General features: G+C 40.9%; 1 protein-coding gene across 9 annotated transcripts in view; it reads right to left on the bottom strand.

The window, feature by feature from the left end:
• The window catches only part of TNC (tenascin C), an 83,746-nt gene extending 64,821 nt beyond the window's left edge, over positions 1-18,925 (bottom strand). For 2 of the 9 annotated variants that reach the window (XM_016152373.2, XM_016152364.2), the window contains exon 1: positions 18,556-18,925. The gene's annotated coding sequence lies outside the window, so the exon portion shown is untranslated. The remainder of the gene's footprint in view (positions 1-18,555) is intronic. The other 7 variants (XM_016152397.2, XM_016152414.2, XM_016152430.2 and 4 more) reach the window with 5 other exon arrangements.
• Between the last annotated feature and the right edge of the window lie 2,132 nt (positions 18,926-21,057).

The following is a 21,057-nucleotide window of genomic DNA, read 5'->3' as shown; positions in this document are numbered from 1 at the left end:
TTTCCTCCTCTGAGACTCGCTTATACATATATCTTTCTCACAGTGTTGTGGGATGATGAAACAAAATGAGAAGATGCATATTAAACTACTAGCACGGTGCCTGACACATAGTAGGTGCTTAATATATGGTCACTTATGATAATAGAAGTAACAATAATAATGCTGGTCAATTAGAGAAAAGATTAGAAAGGAAATTTTGCATCGAGAAGGGATGGGAGAATCAGGGAGATGCATCATGACTATAATAATAATCTAATAAGTACAAAAAGGATTGATCGGTCTAAGTCTATTAATGTTCAAAGTGGAGGGAGGCTACATTCTTTAGAAGTGCTCAAGAAAGACATCTCTAAGGAGATGGTACCTAGGATGGGTCTGAAGAATGGGTGGGATTCTAAAGAGTGGATGGATACAACTGTAGGAGGTGGTAGAATTTGAAGCCTACAGAAGACTAGCAAGATGGAACAGCATGAGAAAAGGCAATGGAGTTAGAATACATGGGAAGAGGTGAGAATAAGAACAGCAGCTTCCCTTTGTGGCTGCCTGAGGTAGGTAAAGGTAGCGTAACATGTGTAGATACTGAAGGTTGACTTCTACTTGGGTATAAAGTGCATCTAGGGAGGTGGAAAGGAAAAAGTACATGAAATTGGTAGAACCGTAGTGAGGAGGTGATTAAGGGCGGTGTGAAAAGCAGTTACTGAGCCCGGAAAGCATCACTGTATCTCTCTCTAAGGCTAGGTGTCTAAGTGCTCACAGTGTCATCTGCTGAGAAGCACATAGGCTTCTGTATTTAGTCCCTTGGTCTCCAAATACTTGGCACATTTGTGGCACTTATTCCCTATAAAAAAATAAATTAATTAAAACAATGGTCCTAAAGGCTTTATTTCTTTGGGGGAGGGGGTGTAGGTTAAAATATTAGGACTTCATTACTGATGAAAGGTAAGTCTTAGTTCTTGTTTCAATTTCTTTGATATTAGACATCGCCAGTATAGGATGATTCTCCAGATTTTGGTATTAGAGATTTTTATTTAGAACATTACTCTCAAGTAACATTCCATTTAGGGCAGGGAAAACCATAGTCAATATCATGGCAGCTCTGTCCCAAGGGTCTTTGGTTAATAATTTTATACTTGAAGTGCCTCTTGGCTTATTATCAAATCTTTCTCTTGCTTTCCCCCAGTAGAGCTGTTTAGTAGCTAATCTTTTGGAAAGAGCATGGAATAAACTAAGGGTTATTTTTAAGCACCTCACCACAGGACAATGACCATTGCTAGTTGAAGGAATCAACAATCTTCAAATTTTTCCTTAGTCACAGCTGGAGAATAAACAATTTCATTTTTAGATAAAGATAAGGCTTTCAACTAGCTGGAGTCATATTTCAGAATTAGTTACTTGTGACTTTATTTTTAGTAGCTCAAAGTGTATATTTATCTTGTTGACTTAGGCATGTATGTGAAATATCCTAAGTTTGGGGGAACAAGAAGGATTCTCACTGCTTAGCAATTCACAAGAATTTCTTTCCACATCATTTTGGCAACCCATGAGACAGCTCACACCAAGAGAATTTTATTGTGCATAGTCAATTTAGCACGGGGTTGCTTACACGGGTGTTCTTAAAGGTTCTACGAATTCCTCACCCCTTGTCCTTCCCAACATTCATAAATTCCTTCTTATAATGTGTCAGAAAGAGACGGGAGCCAGGAAAGAGCCTTAAGTGTGAATTTTTTTTTCCTAAGGACATCTGATTTTTTATAGCTGAGTGAGTCCAGCACAACCTGGATCTTAAAAGAATTGAAAAAAACTCCGATTGCCAAACCAAAGCCCTTCCAAGCCCTAGGTGTTTGAATTCCAGCACTGAAAAGCATTTATCCATCTAGGTAGCACAGTGGCTTAACTGCTGCCCAGTAAGGATGCTAGTGGAGCCAACAATCATCTCAGAACAGATTTATTTTAAAAATAATTCATTCTTGCATTCAATAGAGATGAGTTCAGTGAGTGCTAGGACCAGGCTATGGGATTGCCTAAGGCATAGGGAGATATTCCAGAGACCAATGATGGATAGTAGTTGCCCTCAGTGAGTCCAGTAAATGAAACAGACACATAAAGAATATTTATAGGTAAGAATGATAAATGCTACAATTGACAAATATCCAAGCAGATTCTGTGTGCTTTTTGAGAATGTCTGCTCTAGAATCAAATACTTCAGATCCTGGTTCTGCCATTTGCTTTTAGTTTAAACCATATGGAATTGCCATTTTTATAGGTAAAAATGGTTGGATAGGGGCAACTTCATATGGCTCCATCTAGTAGCTACGCTCTTAGATATATAACATTGCCTTTCTGAACCTCAATTTTCTTGTTTGTAAAATGACAACAGTAATATCAACCCTACAATGAAGTTCTTTCAACTGCAAGTGGGAGAAAATGAGATAATACATGGAAATGCTTCAGATAGTGCCTAACAGGAGGGCGATCTCAGTAACTGGTGTGTGCTGTTATTATGTAAGGATCTGTGTCTTTTGTTTGGAGAAGGCAGTTAGTGAAGGCAAGCATCTAAAGGATGAAGAATTCATAAGGGAATTTTGGAGGCGGCCCTGCCTATTCAGTGTTGCTTTTTCCAGGGAACCGTATAATTTTGTTTGTTTGTTTTTCAGCTTGTCAAGCGACAAAGATACTTTGAAATCCTTAAGAGAGTAAGGAGGCTGTGGCTACAGTCCTGGTTTTCCTTCTAGCCTATCTATTCTAATTCAGTAGCAAGAAAATCAAGTCCATGGGCCTGGGGTGGAGTTCTTTTCTGGGACGTTAGTACCCTGGCCAAGAGGCAGGGCTGCTACTGGGACGGTTGTCCATGCTGCTCAGCCAGGCCTTTCTCCAGAACAGGCTGCCTGTGGTTTAGTCTTCCAAGACATTGCTCCTGACGGGAAATGTTTGGCTCAGCTTTTCAGCACTTTCCATAGACACAGACAGATATCAGATTATAGAATCAAAATCAGACTTGAGCAGGGCTTAGAATCAACTGTAGAATCCAAGAGTGGCAAATCTGTGGCACCCAAACACAGGACTCTAGTACAAGTGGCAGATACTTATAATCAATACCAACACACTTCTATGGAGCCACACTTCAGAACTGGTATGAGTATATCACTCTGGGCAGCCATATCTGATTCCTTAGAGGTAGTACATGACATGAAAGAGGAGAGCGTAACTGAAACAACCAGAGAGGGCCACCAGCAAATTAGTGGTAAAGCTGATATTAAACTCATGGGTTCTGCTTCTTGATCAAGACGTTTGATTATCTCTTTCCCCAGATCACTGGGAGGGCTTCAAAATTAAGTGCATAAGAAAGACTTCTAGTAATTCCTAGTCTGAGGTCAATTTAATGATCCCAGAGAGAAATATGAACAATGGGATCTCAAAGAACATCTGTGTTAAAAGATTTCCAGATTTCTTGGTCCCGTGCATTTCTTCATTTTTTTTCTATTCATGTATGCATGCATCCATCTAACTTGATCTTTTCAGTACGTCTTTATTAAATGCCGACCATGTGTCAAGCCCAAAGTTAAGTATGAGGGATATAACAATAAAGATGGGCATGTTCCCTATGATCATAAAGTTTACAATTTCCTCCTGAAAACTCACAAAATGCAATTGATTTTAAACCTATGTATTGTGGATTTAATATTTGTGATATTCTTGAGTGTCACAGTAGATTGAGAACATAGTACACATTCCCAGCCAGGAGCAACAATAAAAATCTTAAGATCCTTTCAAGAGCTACTTGCTACTTACTTATTATGTGCTGCACGATGTGTTGGGTGCTGGGGAGACTAGCTAAAGTGAGAAACTGTTCTGTGTTTCCAGAAATCTCAGGAACTAGAAGAACATACACAAGCAAGTTTCAGAAGCAGCACTGGTTTGAATGACCAGAGCCTGTGCTAAACATTTTAATTATCTAATTTCAAATTCTCACAAAATGATTTAAGGCAGTATCTTTATTCTCATTTTGCAGAGGTGGAAACTGAGGCATAGAATAATTAAGTGTCTACTGCAAGTTCAGGTATCTATTAAGTAGTAGAGTTGGGATTTGAATGTAGGTCTGAGTCCAGAGTAAATGTTCTGAACCATAATGTTATATATAGCCTTTTGAGCTAAATTGCTAAGAAAAGGAGTATGCTTCAAGACCAGAGCTAAGCTCTGTCTATATAACTTCTAAACACCTGCCTCAAAGGAAAATACTATTGGTGCCCTAGAATTAGGGCCTTAAGGTGCCAGACATTCTGTGGGTACTGTGGCAATGAAGCATGCTGTCACATCTTAGTTATCATTGAGAGAGGATTCCAGATTCCTTGAAGCCTCTTCAGAAGCTCTTTTGCCATCTCTGAGTGAACAAATCTATCTGCCCTTTAAGATAAAGCTCAAAAAATCTATTATTAGAAGTTTTCTAGGTTAACTTTTTCCTCTCTTCTGAATTCTCTGAGTATTTGATTTGATATCATTTCCATCATATACTATTCTAAAAACGATTTTGGGTGGCTTTATTATGGATGTATATCTTGTTCTTTTAGAGCAATAAGCAAATTCTTGGTTGCATTTAGGTTAGATTATAAGCAGTTGGTGTGCATGCAGTCAGTCCTCACATAGTTAGAATGCAGTTTGACTATTTGTAGGCTGTAAACTCCTATTTGAAGGCAGGGACGATAGCTGAGTCATTCATTTCTTAATACCCAACTAAGCACTGTGTCTAGAATGTGGTAAATGCACAATATACTGATATTCAAATAAAATAAAGCTGAATATATTTCTTGATTTAAACTTAACATACAACAGATGTTCATATTCATAAAATCAATGAATGAACGAATATTCTTATTTTCCTGATGGCTATAATGTAATTAGTTTTCCTGTGATCTTTTCTAAGGCAAGATCTAAAGAGGAATTCATCTAATGAACTAATTCCTGGAATCAGTTCATTTTTATTTCTTCAAATATTCAGTCACTACATACTATGTGCCAGATACCACACTAAATACAGGGGTTACAAGAGTGGCCAAGATAGATCAGGTTTATTCCCATGAGATTCTAGTCAACACCCCAAACGTTCTTGATTGCCCAATACTGTCTGCTTTGAGACAAGTATTCTGTATGATCAAAGTAAACTTGTCTGAATATTTGGTAGGAGGTGGAATTGACCAGGCCTGTGATATCTTCAGTGTGAAACTCTGGTTTTGGCGTGAAGGACACATCCTGGATTATTTGTCAGTAATTCAATTTCATTGCAGTATTTGTTGTTGGTTAAATTTGGGTCAACTCTCTTTCCTTTCATAGTTTGGCTCTTTATTACTTGTTTTTAAGCTCCTGGAAACTTGAAGCTCTCAGAGGGGCATGTAGTAGAAACTGCAATAGATTGAAGAGCTAAAAAATGAACCCAGGTCACAGTTCTGCCAACCACTCGGGTGACCTTGGGCGAGTCACATCCACTCTCCTGTAAAATAAGCAAGTATGTGGCTCCAATTCTAGAGTCTCTTTGGTTTTGGTTACCTAAGGTCCATTGCTAGTTCAGCAACATTTCTATCAATCTTAATCTTGGATTTTCTTTTAGATCCAAGTCAAATGGCCAACATTATATACAAAAACTCCCAAACACGGAGTGTTTCTTTCTCAAGTTGTAGGTAGCATTTATTATTAATATTCTCTCATCCCCCAAACAGAAGTTTCATTACCAACAAATTAAGCCCACAAATCTTAATCCATAAAATATTTCCATCCAGCACAATAATGAGATTCATATTTGTGGTTTAGTTATACCCAAGAAAAGCTTGGATGAAATATGACTAGATCCATTGATACGTTCAGACCACAAACTGCCCTGGTAAGATCTGGTTTCAATTTTTGAACTAAAAATTCTGCAGAGCACTTGCTTTCCCTCTTCTATTTCTTGCCTTGACAGAAAAGAAAATAAAAAGTGGTATGACCAAGTGGCAACGATATAAGTTCCTGTAAAATTTTGGAAAATTGTTTCAAAAATAGATTTGAATTCATTGTTTCCCAATGGAACAATAGCCTCCTCTGTTTTGGCCTTCATCCAGAATTTTAAGAAATCTAGCTGACTCTTCAAAAAGTACTGGAAAGCAGACTGTTAATCTTTTGAGCCATGGTTAAAAATTAAAGAGGTTTATCTAAGAAGGACAGGTTGTAGATGGAGTCATCACTCAACTCTAGACAAGAAATTTTCTAAAAATGGTTATGACAGTGTGGCCTTTGTGAAGCCGTTACCAGGCACCTAATGCCAAAGATGTAGCCTCAAAAAGACTTTGAAAACACTTAAGGAGGCACTGTGATGGAGAAGAGAGAACATGGCCTTTGGAGCCAGGAAGACCTGCCATCAAATTCTGCTTACTGCTGGGGAGCCTTTGGCAAAGTCCTATAACTTTTCTCAACTATGGTTTTTTTCAACTGTAAATACAGATCTTTGCAGGGTTGTTGGAGACATTGAATGTGATAATTGTGTCACAAATGCCTGGAATAATAATACATGCTACCCACATGATAGTATCTATTTTCCTTTTCTCTCCTTTCCCTTTTTGGCCTTCCCTATTAGGAAATTCTACAACATTGAACATATTAGTAGACAATAATGTTGTAGAGGTTCGTGTATTTGTTAAGAGGTTAAATTGGTTTGGGATGGTAACTAAGTTTGAGTTTACGGGTCAACTTCATTTAGCTGATATGGCTGCCTGGAACTACAATCAAAGATGTTTGGACTCAAGGGCAAAGCATACTGTGATGGATTAGCAATGTCTGCCGTGGGTACTAGAATGGGGGGAGAATGTTAATACATATGCCAAATATTTGGCATAGCAAGAATACATAGTTTTGATAAGTTTTTTGAACCCAGTAGGCTGATATTCAGACGAATGGAATGCTACCTGGGTCAAAGGGAGCCAGATGGAGTCAATGACATTTATAAATGCCTATATAGATCAAATTTAATAAAGTTTGATACATTCTGGTAACGGTTGACTCCTGAAATGAAAATATGCTTCTAAGACTGAGAGCAGGAAACTGGACTCTTGGAAAACAGATTGCTCCAGCAATTGATTTGTGTGATCCTGGGCAAGATAGACACTCTTTCATTATCTACTCTCTCTTTCTCATGGGACCATTTAAATGCTACAATAAACTAACATTAACATCTGTGCCAGAAATTGCTTTACATGTCTTATGTGGACTATCTTACTGAATCCTCTCCCAGATCTGAGGTAGCTACCTTTATTTTTCTCAATTTACAGATGAGGAAACTGAGGCTCACTCAGCTTGGGGTCACACGACTGGAAGGAATTTAATTCAAGTGGACTGACCAGTGAGTCAGAGACCCCATTCCTAACAGTCAGTTTTTCTGCTGTCCTTTAATGACGTCCAATGGTGGTTTTTATGTGACTAAGTTAAAAGGACTGACGTTGACAGGGCTCAGAATAAACAATGGTCATGGAAGACTTTTAAAGCTCACAGAGAGAAGGAGAAGCTGCACATGAGCCTGAAATACAGAATTTCTAATCCTTAACTTTGGTTTAACTTTTTAACTTTAAGCAGCATTTTCTGAAGTATAATCTACAACATGTTGATGAGTATTAATGCAAGGAAAAAAAATTCTCTAATTAAATATGCCTGAAAAATGCTATTTAAACCATATGTTATTTTAAGCCAAACAAATTACACAGCTTTCTTTACTTCAGGGTTTTCCAGGGTCTTTAACATGCTCATGTTCACTGGAAATCTCTCAGAAGAGAAGAATTTATATAGCATTTCCCAAACTTACTTGATTATTTTCTGTTTGAAGTACATTCCTGGATTACATTTGAGGGCACACAATGAGGGGCATGCAGATTTGGAACAACTCCTAGACCCTTTCTCTTTTCATTTCCTTACATATTAGATGGGAGTAATGACATACCTATGACAAGTCTGTGACAAGTGTAAACCTCCAGGATGAAGGCTCTCTAGCAATTTAAACTAAGAGTGAGGCAAATGGTTTAATACTCATCCCATCCCTGACACTTTACAGATGCCATTTAATTGTGATACCAGCCTTATGAGTTAGGAAGCATTGTTTGTATGTTAAGAGAAATGAATGCTTGAGAAGGTTAAATAAGTTGCCCAGTCAGTAGTCATTTGGCTCAGAATTAAGAACCCAGTCTAAGAATTCTAAATCCAGTGCTCTCTCTGCTGTACCAAATTATCTTTTGAAGCAAGATTCATTGTTAAAAGAACTAATATTCATGCATTAAATATCAGAGGGAGATTCGACATCATCAATATAAATGGGACCTCTTGAAAGGATGGTGTTGGGGAATTAGGGTTCATGTGTTTATTTAAGTTTTTAACTTATTTAAGTAACTTAAGGGGAAGCACAAAGACGAATGCACTATAGTATCTATGTCTCGAGCAAATTTCTAAAGTCCCTGGAAAGAGAGTACTCCCCTTGAGTTTGGCCCGGGAAGAAAGTGAGTGAGAGGAAGATAAAGGGAGAAGTAGCAGACAAGGGAGCTTAAAAATCTCCCCTTTCTGGAAAATTGGGCCTCATGTTATATACTACTAAAAAAAAAAAAAATCTGGTCCAAGAAATTAGTCAAGACGTGATAGCATTTCAGAGGCTCTAGACATTACAACTTTTATTTTCGAAAGAATGGATTTACCTGAATAAACAAACAAACACATAAATGGGGGGAAATCCCTTCTAGGCAGGATTATTTAACTAAACATATGGCCAGAGAGTCAAGAAATTTAGCTCGAGAGAGATCAAGGTCAGAGGTAGTGAGGGGTAAAGTGGGATGACTCATACAAATGAATAACTCTTCTATCATTCTTCTAAGCTTCCTTTAAGTATAGGATTTGGCATATGTTTTTTCAGGGGGACTTGCTAGATAAGTCTATCTTTCTGTTTCAATCTCTTTTTATGTGTAAGTATAATAATATTCAACTTGCTAGCTTGTGGTGGTTGGAAATTATATATATAAATTTAGCACACTGAATGGCAGGAGTCAGTAAACTTTTTTTAAGTGACCAGATAATGTTAATTTTTTGATTAGATTGTCTCTGTCACAACTCAATTTTACTATTGTAGAGAGAGTAGCCATAGACATGACATAAATAAATGAGCATGACTGTGTTCCAATAAAACTTTACTTACAAAAATAGGCAGCTACTCAATAGTTTGCCAGCCCTTGCTAGAATATAGTAGTTAGTTAACAAATTGGACAGGGAGGAAACTAACACTCTGTAGAGAGCCTACTGTATACCTGTTTTGTGCCAAGACTTATCATAGATGCTTTTATTATACATGTTATCATTTATCTTGTCATTTGTCATGGCAACCTAGTGATATAGGTTATTATTATGCTTATTTAGAAGGCAAACTGATACTCAGCGACTGGCCTCAGAGGCAGAGCCAGCTTTTGGACCCTGATTTGTGACTCTAAAATATGTGTTCTTAACTACTATACCAGCTTGACTCATCATCGAGCAATTTCCTGCAGTTTATATAAGGTGAAAGCTTAAATTAGCACCACTCGATAAAATGAGAGCAGAGCCCAAGCAGAACCCTTCACCTTCCATTTCCTAGATCTTCAGCAGCAATCTGGTGGCTGTCCACGTGTAAGCTCTGAAATATTTGACCTCAGTCTTTCTCCCAGAGCTTCTGGAAGGAGCTCAAGTTTTATACACATTCCCTTTGGAGAATGCTCAAGCCAAGGTGTACTGTTTGCAAATACTTATTAGCTTCTAGGCAGATGTTGGCAAGTTTCTCTTGGCCTGAGATGGGGTTCCAGAGTCTGCTGAAGCTGGCTGTGCTCACTGATCATCTTAGCCAAAAAGAGTTGTTAATTAGGGTGACATCCTGCATGTCTTTCTTCTAGAGCTAGGTTTTCCTGCTCTGGGCATGCCTGTTTTGGCCTAAATGGTTTGTTTGGCTTATTACCGTACGTCTAGCTGAGGGAGGGAAATTTACAGTCTTTTTAAAATCTGTGAAACCTTGTGCTCCAGTGCAGAATTTACCAGACTGTATTCCAACATGTTTTCAGGTAGATGTCTTATGGGGAAGCGTATTTGTGGTCAAATAAGATTGGGGACACTAGGTTAAACAAAGCTGAATAGACTGACTGCTATAGAGTTTCTCAGGATCATGTACTCTTCCACCCCAAATTTCCCATTGGCTTCTAATCACATTCAGAATAAAACCCGCTCCTAGCCACTACCTACAGAATTTATTTCCTCGTTTCACTCAGATCTCTGCTCAAATGCTATCTCCAAGCCCCATCCTTTCTAAAAGAGGACCCTTTATACCACCAGTCATTGTCTAGTCCCTTACCACGTTTTATATTTCTTCTTAACAAATATCTATCTGAAATTGTACTATGCATGTATTTGATTACTTTTCATGGTCCACCTTCTTCCACCATAATGTAAGCTCCATGAATAAAAGGATCTGATATATCTTGTTTTCCATTGTACTCCAGCCTTTAGAACTATGTATTGAATGGACATATGAGCTATGAATTTCGAAGAACAGGACACAGTATCAAGTGTTCCTCAAACTCTTTTGGCCGCAGGACCCTTTTCTAGATGTATCTCATGAGAATGCTGTTCCACAGGACACACTTTAGGGAACTGTTTGTCTAATGGAGTTTCATTACCAAGAATCACTTCAACAATGACAATGACAATAAAACATTAATATTGAGTGCCAGCTTCTCTGCTAAGCAACACACTTGCACTGTATCATTTAACCATCACAGTAACTTTATGAAGTCGGTGCTGCTATATTGGCTTTAATATGGATGAGGAAAATGATACTTGGAGAAGTTAAATAAATTGGACAAGATCACGCAACAAGCAAATAGCAAGCTCTTAAACTCAGAACTTTCTGATGCCAAAGCCATACTTTCAACCATTATCTAATCCTTCCCTTGGGCTGTGAATTTCTCCATGTCCTATGATAGAGCCCTTTTCCTTCTTCCCTCCTTCTAGTTGTAGACTGATCCTTGTTATAGCTTCCAGATTTTCCCATCTCCTGTGACTCAACCTCAAATCCCCAGACAGGCCTCCTCTGTCCTTGGTACTGGTTTTTTAAAACCCCAGGCAGTGCACGCTTTGATTCTGGGGGCCACCTCTGAAAGCAAGGACATTCCTTCAAGTCTGCATCCTGAGACAGTTTCCTGTCCCAGGACTGGGCTGGCTTCCTCCTGTCACATGTTATGATATCACTCTCAGAGCCTGTAGGGCAAAGCATGTAAAAAACTTCAAGGTCTGGCTTTTCTGAGTAAACTCTTGTAAGGAAGAAGAAGTCTGGAACATAGCAAGGACTGCTGTATGTTGTTGAAAATTAATTTGATTCTAGTTATACTGGATTACAATTAAACCAGATATAAATTATCCTTTCAAGAAATTCATTGGCAGGAAGAGCAGACAGGCAATTCCAGAATGATACAGTGATGGCAGAAAAACACATGGGGTGAAATGGGATGACAGTTAAGGGGCATCTCATCTACCTAGAAGAGGTGCTTCTTGAATTGAATTTTGACAGGAACATTAAGTAGGTGAAAAACATAGGGAAGGGAATTCTAGGAAATGGAATGACATTTGGAAGGGCACACGAAGCATGAAATGGTTGGTGTGAACATGAATTATAGCTGAAGTACAAGGTGTGTTTAAAGACTAATAGCCGGACCTTGGAAAATACTGAACACCAGGCTGGGGATTGAATTTTCCCTGAGGCCAGAAGAGAACCATTTGGAAATCTTTAGGCCTAGGCATGTTGACTTCTGCAACTCACAGTTGAGGAATAGCTTGAAAAGGAAAGCTGGTGGGATGGGGACCAAAAGGGAAACTGTCGGAGTGGTCCATCTTTGAGATGCTGCAGCCTAAACTAGTGTGGTGATGAGGGGATGGGGGGGGCAGTCAACTGACCTACTTGTCAAGGCAGAAGAGCCCACAATATTGGGTGTATGGTAGAGAAGCAAGGAAGAGGTGGAAAGGGAGAAGGAATTAATCCTAAGTTTCAGTCTTCATTATACATGCTAGAAGAGAAATAGGTTGGGAAGGTATTCAATGGATGAGCTTCAGTTTTAGTCACATTGGATGTCTTGCTTTTGAATGAAATACATTTGAAATCCTTGACTTAGGAGTTTGAACCCTAGGGTGGTATTCAAAAGGAATCATGGCTCACTAATAAATAATGACATCTAATGCAAAATACCTGGCTCTACCTTATAAATGGATGGAAAGATTAAATAAGATATCATCTACTTTAGTAGCTGCCATCATTATTGATTGCTCATCAACAGAAGTATAGGTGTGCTGGATAACTTGTCATTGACAGAAAGTTGTCGGAGGTCAGTGCCACTGGAGCATTGGAAGCAGTGGCAGGAAATGATATTGCCTCTTGCTATTCATAGCCTGTGTAATCTCCTCTCCTTGTGCATGGGATGACCTAGTGGCTTGCTTTTAACCAACAGAACATGACAAAGGCGATGAGATGTCACTTACACTATTAAGCTACACAAGATTGTGATGCCTTTCTCGCTTGTAGGCTCTCTTGCTCTCTTGTCTGGCTTTGATGAAGTAAAGGGTTATGCTGGAGAGGCCCATGTGGAAGGAAGTGAGGGTGGCCTTGGGCCAACAGCCAGCAAGGAACTGAAGCCCTTAATCCAACAACCTCAAGGAAGTAAATCCAGCCAATGGCCACATGAGCGAGCTGGGAAGCCAATTATTCCCCCACTGAGCCTTCAGATGAGACTGCAATCCTAGTCGAACTTGTGATTGTAGCCTCATGAGAGATCATGAAGTAGAACATCCATCTAAGCTGTGCATGGAATCCTGATGTACAGAAATTATAGATCATAAATGTGTGTTGTTTGAATCTACCACATTCTGTGGTTACTTGTTACACAGCAACGGATAACTAATACAGAGGACTCCTCAGCTCATCCACGTGTACCAAAGCTGTTCAAAAAATAAAACTCTTAATTTTTCCTTTTTAAAACAATGCATTAACTCTGATACATTTTATATTCTCCCTGGCTTCCAAAAGCAAGAGTCAAAAGACCAAAGATTCAGTCTTGACTTTGTTGCTAACTGGCATGAAATGTTAGAAAGACTGTTCCCTTCTCTAAGTCTCAATGCCATCATCTTTAAAATGAAAGGAATTAAACAAGGCCAACAATTTATAATTGTGGAGGGGGAGGCCATCATCAGGGCAATTTTTATGATGCACAGAGGTCAGTGGGGGAAATAGAGGACTCTGTGGGAATCAGGAAGAGGGGCGTTTAAGCCAGCCTGCAGGGCAAGCACACCTTTGCTCAGGCAGCACCTGCTTGTGTGTATGTCCATGCTAGGAGCAATGAGGTGTCAATCAGGTTTTGCCCCACTGCAACTTAGAGCCTACCAGAGGAAACACATTACACTAGAAATCACACACTGTTTAATTAGTTTCCACAGGAAGTGAAACCTAAAGGAACAAGCTGGAGACACCAAGAGCAGCCACCCTGCTGAGTAGAAGACTAGGGTCTGGGAGATAAGCTTTGACTATTTCTTAGCTTCGCTATGTCTAGCCCTCTCTGGTGTCAGAGGATGAATAGAATTATGATGCTGAACACCACTTGCTTACCATAATGGCTGTAAACACTTGCTTGGGACTTGGAACTGGCTCTGAGTTCTGGCTCCAGCATCACTATCTGTGTTGTGTTGGGGAAGCTACTTAAACTTTTTAAGCCTCAACCTAGTTCACGTTTGAATTGGGGTGGGAGGGGCTTGCTGGAAACAATGGTTGATGATTAAGTGGCACAATGCCCATACTCAGTAAGTGTTGGCTAATACTGTAGCCTTGAGTCCTGTCCTAGGAGAACTTTTTGGATGTGTTGATGATAGTGGTTAGTAGTGGCCAGCTCACCTCCTCCAGGATAAGAGTTGATTAGTGGTTAATTTTGAAGCAAAGCTGTCTACTTTCAGAGCTTATGAACTATCCCTCACCCTTGACATAGGGCATTTGGGGAAGGTTAAAGGACCAACCAAAGCTATCTGAGTTACTATGGTAACCTAATTAAGGACTTATGAGTTTCAGTAAATTTCAAAAAAAATCTGAGATAACTTGGCATGAAGTAATTTTTTTTTTCATTTCTATTCACAAACAGACTAAAAATACACATGGAAGGGATTTTCCATTCACAATCTGCTTTCGACTTGGGCATTTTGCTTTCATTCTATGATGGAGGATCAAAGAGAGCAATGAAATATTGAACTAGGTTGTTGCTAAAGTTAAGGAGAAGCTGAAAGTATGAGATAAAGGAGAAGGAAACAGAACGAGAATTTCTAGGCCAAACGGCATAACTGAAAAAAAAAATCTGTCTCACCAGGGTTACATTCAGGTAGGCACACATACTTTTCTCCTCTGCAAAGAAGTCATAAAAGGTTTGTAAAGCCCCTTTACGGCAGGTGAGGCCAGCATTGCCATTGTCTTGAATGGAATTATTGCCTGGAGTTTGAGGGGATTTTCCTCCTTGGAAAGGAAACTTCGTCTATTGTTTCTCACATATCAAGGAGTTTCCCTGTAGTCTTCTCAAAGTGGCAAGTTATCGAATGATAATCTCATTTCAAAGGCTTCCGGGGAGTTTGTGGCTCAGAGCCCACAACCATTTCCTGATTGTCCTGGGGTTCACTGCCTCAAGGTTGGACATACTCATTTGCCTTTATCTCCAAATTGACTCTTTTAAAACCAAGTGCTCAGTTTACCTGGCTTTCAGAGAAAGTGCAGACATAGGTACAGTCCTGCTTTCCCAGTCAGAGCTCCCCGTTGTAGTCCATGGCAAAGTGTGTGCCTACTTTTATTGGGTAAAAATCAGCAACAATAACCTAACCGCTACCACTAGTGTCATTCCTCTCTCTCCGGGGGCTGAAATTTGAACTTTTCTGTTTCCAGGCAGAGAAGTACATCCCCGTGAGCTGACCTTTTCAGAGCACCATGACAAATGACATACGCCAGGCCTTTCTGTAAAATCAATAGACTGCTGGTTGGGGGCTTCTCTACCATCTTGGCCAGTCACTAAGAGGCATTGGTCGGGATTCTGTACAAGGTCAGCCCAGCCTGACTTCCGGAGACAATGCAGCTTAGTGGAAGGAATGGTGGGGTTTTAGTCAGAAACTTTGGGTTTAAAGACAAGTCTGCCCTTCACTTATTGGAAAACCCTCGGATGAGTCACTTAACTTCCTTGGGCCTCAATTTTTCTGGCCATAAAATGGAGCTAGGAATTCATAACCTGCAGTACTAGAGTGAGAATTATGGGAAACCATGGGCAAACCCTTCTTTCACATGGGTGATACATAGCTTTCAATATTAACTATTTTAAGTGTGTGTGTTTGTGTTTTATTATCACAAAAGGATTGCATATTGAGTTAACTAAATGTTTATTGCCTACTTTCTGCTTTTCGAACTGAAGTGACTTCAGTGTGGACAGCCTTATGCTTTAAGCCAACTGATTTTTTTTTTTTTCTCTAAGCAAACACGGCTGTGTGTCTTTGGAAATCTAGAGGGAGGAGAGAATAGGTAGGTGTTCTGAGTTCTTTGTGAGCATTAGAAAGGGTAGAATTAGGGGGGATGTGTTTTTCATTCTGTCAGCCTGAATTCCCTTTCCAAATTCCATTCTGGTTATATGATCAGGCTACTGCTGTATTTATGGGTGGCCACAGTCTGGCTGGAGGGGCGGATTTAGTCAGAAAGAAAGTTTATTCCTTCTAAAGGCGGTTCAAGAAGTAGCAGCATTCGGCAGGTACACAGTGAAATGTGCTTCTGATTTGGGGATCATGAAGAGGTGGGTCTGAAAACAGGCTCCATTCCTCTAAATCCTAGAAGTCAGGAAACTTCACTCATTCTCTCTGCTTTTCAAGCCATGCCTTTGTCTAAGAGGTATGGTCTGTTTCTCAGAGACATGTTGTGGCTATTTAGTTAGATGAGGTACACAAAGGGCCTATAGCTTAAAGAGTAGTCTCTCGATGTTTTGGCTATTGTTATTAAAATTAATTAAAATAATCATCATTCATTAAGCATTTTAAACTTCCCACATATTTTTCTGTCTACCGTACTACTTGGAAAATTGCTCCGACTTCCATTAGAGGTGGAGACTCAGAAGGCCACAGAGCCTTGTCAAAGTACAAAATTGCAGCCCAAATGCATGCCACCTGGCTTTATGATTTTTAACTGTGTTCTGTGTGTTCAAGATTCTGTGGTGATGTCTCAGTGGCTGACAGAGCAAGATGGTGAGTCTTGGACCCTCCACCTCCATTTCAACCCGATCGGCCTCACATTTACCTGTCGTATACTGGGGTTTTGCCCTCAGTTTCATTTAATACATATTTCAATTGCTAAAATATTTGAAAACCACTGTCTTAGAACATTAATCTTGGGAACGTTTTTGCAAATTGATAAGCGGTAAAACCAAGAAAAGCCTCCATTTATTGAGCTCTTATTACGTGCCAGGTACTATGCCAAGAGTTTGCCTCATCTGAGTGTCACAAGAGCCCAATGAGATCAAGAGTGTCATTCTCTTTATATGAATGACAAAGCTGAGGGTTAGAAAGTTAGTAACTTCTTGGGGCTTGGGGAGACAGTGGAAGATGAGATAGGGAAGCTAGGTTTTTCAAATAAAGCATAAAAAAAAAAACCTTAACAACTGTGGAGTTTGGCAGCAGCATCCTTTTCAATCTTTATCCGATTCACAATTTTTGAGCAAATCAGAATATTCATATTATGCACCCCTTTCTTCTCCCAAACACCCTCACCTCCCTCCAAAGCACAGGGTCACAGCACACTCACATCTAGTGCAAAGGGCTCAGATACACCTTATGCTAGCAAACTTTCCACGGGTTTCTTTAGCACCCAAAGAATCTCTCCCCAGTCCTGAGCTGGGCTTGTCATATTCTAGGTCAAGCTGGAAAGCTGGCTGCAGTGGGCAGCGGGTTTTATCTCTAAAGCACATATGGGAAAGCTCTATAAAAAGAGGGGAAAGGTCCACAAAAACATGAGAAAGAGGCATTCATTCTTCAAGTGGGGTTCTGTCCTGCGCTCCCCTTGGATGGAAAACATTTCCAAAGAGTCTTCCGGCAGCATCATACTTTCTAGCTGACAGCTTTAGAATCTGCAAATGCCCAAATTCAAACCCTCATGCATTCTGGAATCAGAACCTGACATTTATATCCAGCCCCAGGCAGCTCCCTTTTCTCGCAACCTGTGCCAACACAGCCTCCTGCTTGTAAAATACAGCCAAGTCTCTGACCTGCCTGCCTAGGGAGACACCCTTCGTGCTGGCAACATACAAAGACAGGGAGTAGGAACAGGCGGGTGGGGATCGCACAAGGAACCATCCGAGGATGGCTAAGTGCCTCTTTAAAGGTCCAAGGTGATGGCAGTTTTTGGCAATGACAATGATTATCCAAACTTCCAGGTACTGAGCACTCACTTATTTCCTCTTCATAGTGACAACAGACCTTACTATGCCCATTTTAGAGAAGTGGAAAGTGAGGCTCAAAGAGGTTATGTATTTTCGTCAGGGTCACACGTGTGGTGGTGGTGGCGGGGACACTAAAGGGATCCCCAGTTTTAAAACCTGAGCTCTTTATCATAACCCTTATAAAACTGATGGGAGAAAGGAACCCCTGTGCTTTTTCACAGTCAGCCGGAGAAGTAGAACTCCTATCCCAGGGAGAAATTGCTTCTCAGGGATTTCTTTCCGTGATGAGAGGTGAGGAGGGAGAGGTGATCGTAGAAAGAGCTGGGATACTACTGGCTCTAAGCAACCCATACGTACTCAGGTACCCAGCACCAGGATCGGTGAACCAGGAGGTATCCACAGAGAGTCCCCTCGTGCTTCACAATGAAAACTGGTGTCCACCACTCCCATCTTGTCGCCTGAAGCTGTTCATCAGGCCCTAGAAGATGCCTTCTCCCTCTTGTCCCCAGCCTTCATCCCTTTCCACGTCTGACCAAAGGGTGGATGTGGAATGAGGGGTTGGATACAAAACTGTAAGCTTATAAGGTAAGGGCTGTTTAGATGTAAAATTTTATTGTTCTCTCTAGATGATCCTTTAACATAATCTCCCTCTATCTCATCCCAGAGTAAGGCTATGAGCAAACTCTACTTTCAAACTCTACTTCCCTAACCTTCACAAAAGTATTCACAGGTGAATCAGCCAAGAAGAGAAAATTCTTACTTTTCCTCTGAAGAACAACGTATTAAAAACAAAAACAAAAAACGAAAAAACAAAAAACTTTTACAAGAAGTTCCTTCCATGTGTAACTATTCAAAGAACTGAAACAAACAGACAAAAACCTATCGGATTAGCAGTGGGCAAATAGAAAACAGTCAAGGTGCACCCAAGTCCTAACAAACACCGCGTTTTGCTAGCGGCGAAGACAAAGCAAAAGTTTTATAATTATGAAAACACAATCCACTTGGTACCAGGAATGAAAACAGTGTATCACAATGATCTTTGGTGATGGAGGTAAAACAGACTTACCTTTCTGGAGTTGGGAGACCTAGATCCTTGAATGAACCAGCTCCACGGACTAAGTACCTGGATATGAGCAGCAGCGGGGCTCCCACGCGCAAGACCCCCCAGGGTCACCCCACCAGGAGCTGTCTTTGTATGGAGAGGCGGGTGTGTGTCTGCGCGGGAGAGCGTGTGACAGTAGGCAGGCTGTGGCCAGTGCAGCCAGCTTTGGCTGGCTTATATAGTGAGCTCCTTCCTCTGAAATGGGACGCCTCGCCTCCAGACATCCTTTCCCACTTTTTCGGTTGGCGAATTAAAGGAACAGCTCTCCCAGCGGAGGAACGGGGTTAGCTCATGAAAGACACACTCACTCCCTGCTCCCTGCCAGGAAAAGAACCCATTTGCATACAATTTATGGCGAAAGGAGGAATTCCTGCTTCCCTTCCTCCAGCCCCCTACGCAGAGCAGCTGTTAGCGAAGTGTGATTTTTGCTTTGCTCCCCAAACGGATTTTCTAATTGTGAGACAGAAGCCCGGGGAGGGAGAGGGAGCCGGATCCGTGGGGTTTGGCTCTGCACCTCCCGCAGGCTGGAAACACGAGCAGCAGCGGGCTGCCTGGGCTCTGGGCAGCAGCTGCTCAGGGCACCTCTGAGAAAGCACATGGGCTGAGCCCAGTTCCTGGAAAGAGGAGATAAAGCCCTTCAAAAGCTTGGGGAATTTTGGGTTTCTCTGGGCCAGAAGAGAAATAACCCAGGATTAGTTCTCAGCAGGTGGGGATACTGCTGGGAGCTCAGATCAGTTTTTCTTCTCCCCTGAGGGAGACAGCTATGCCCAGCTGCCTGGGGCCTCATCGACTGAGCAAGCAGTGTTCTGTAGGGGAGCAGCTTTTTGACACGGTCCTGTCTTCTAAGCTGCAGCTCCTGGGGGAAGCTCTCTGAAGTTTATTCTCAACGCTGAAAGGTGATTGCTCCAAGAAAAAAACTAAAAAGGTGTATCAGGGAGAAAAAATAAAAATCCTCTCTAACCTTCTAGGTTCTTTTGGCTGGTCTAAGAATTAAACTGACATGACATGGGTTAACAGGAGAAAACAAAACTTAATTTTGTATGTCTGGGGGGTCCATAAGAATATGAGGCCCACAAATGAGCAGGCATCGGGGCTTATATGCCACAGAGACTAAGGAGGGAAGGGGGGCAGGAGTGGGGCTTCAAAGGGGAGGAAGGCAATTCAAGTGGAGATGGGAAAACAAATGTTTGGTAAACAAATGTTCTGCTGGGCCCTGCAGAGACAGTGGGACCCTGGAGAGGACTTCTGTTTCCAAGTCCTGCCCCCATATTCTTTGTAGATATCTCTGGTGATAGTGCTCATCCTGAGCCAGGTTCTTTATCTATATTCTGGGCAGTTAAGGGGGAAGAAAAAAAAAAAAAGTCCTTTCCTGAGTCTTTGGTTTCTTAAAAATAATCAACCTAAACTATCATCATGCCAAAGAGACATTTTGGGGTGGCAAAATCCTGTTCCCCTCCAATAACAACTTAATCTTCGAGACATAAGCTGCGCCTTTGCTCTCCAGCCTGCTGTGGATTCTTTCCAAGCTCTGAGTCATATGTTAGTTTGGTGGTTAGCATGCACCGAGTATCCTCGGGGCACACGCAGGCATTTGAGGGAGTGGGGCGGGAGCGAGGGCACGGCACCCATGCTTGAGCTTGTCATAGCACATAGTAACTTTATGATAGTGGAAGAAAATGAGACATCATGTAGCCTGCAGCTGCTGTTGGGCCCTCTTTGTTAAGTCTGTCTTAGGTGCTGTACAAGGCGCTTTAGGGACATTGTTTCATTGCATCCTTGCAACCGCCATCTGTGGTCGGCGCGAGTGCTGTCCCCTTTTCACAGACGAAGAAACTGAGGTTCAGAGAAGTAGTGTAACTAAGGAAATTCACCTGGGAAGCACTGAGATTATCAAACTGGGCTTCGTAATTCTTAATATCACACGTTACTGCTCAGGAAGTTCGTTAAGATGATATTTAAATGATGTTTTATGCCCTATTAGATTATAACACTGCTTGTATAAAGATCACTGCCGTGTTTGAATCTGGAAGATATGTTTCTTTGTTCCACAGCGCTAATTCAGAGATCCCTGGGTTGTTTTTTTTGTTTTGTTTTTTTTTTTATTAACTACTAATAGAGATTTCAATCACCCACCTGTTTTCAACACTGAATGCTATCATCCCCTCGCTTGTTATCATTGTTGTTGTGGGCCTCAGTTTCTCCATCTGAAAACAATGGGACAAAATTAGGCTACCCATATGGTTGCTCTGGCTCTAGTATCCTTGGGTTCTCTGTTTAAGTGACTGTCCCAGACAGCAAGAGAGCCCATAAATAGTCATGTCATAAAACTGCTCATTTGAACTTTTGAACCATTTTGGCCAATTCAAATGTTAGTTGTTTTGTAAGTTTTTAATTCTGTGTTTTAGCCAAAGCATACTGCAATGGCATGAGGCCATGTCTTTCAACCAGTAGTGAATGCTTCCATGC

This window comes from Rousettus aegyptiacus, unplaced genomic scaffold, assembly GCF_014176215.1.
Source record: "Rousettus aegyptiacus isolate mRouAeg1 unplaced genomic scaffold, mRouAeg1.p scaffold_m13_p_3, whole genome shotgun sequence".
Taxonomy (NCBI): domain Eukaryota; kingdom Metazoa; phylum Chordata; class Mammalia; order Chiroptera; family Pteropodidae; genus Rousettus; species Rousettus aegyptiacus.
The sequence above is the reverse complement of the archived record's forward strand: the minus strand, read 5'-3'. Positions and strand labels throughout refer to the sequence as shown.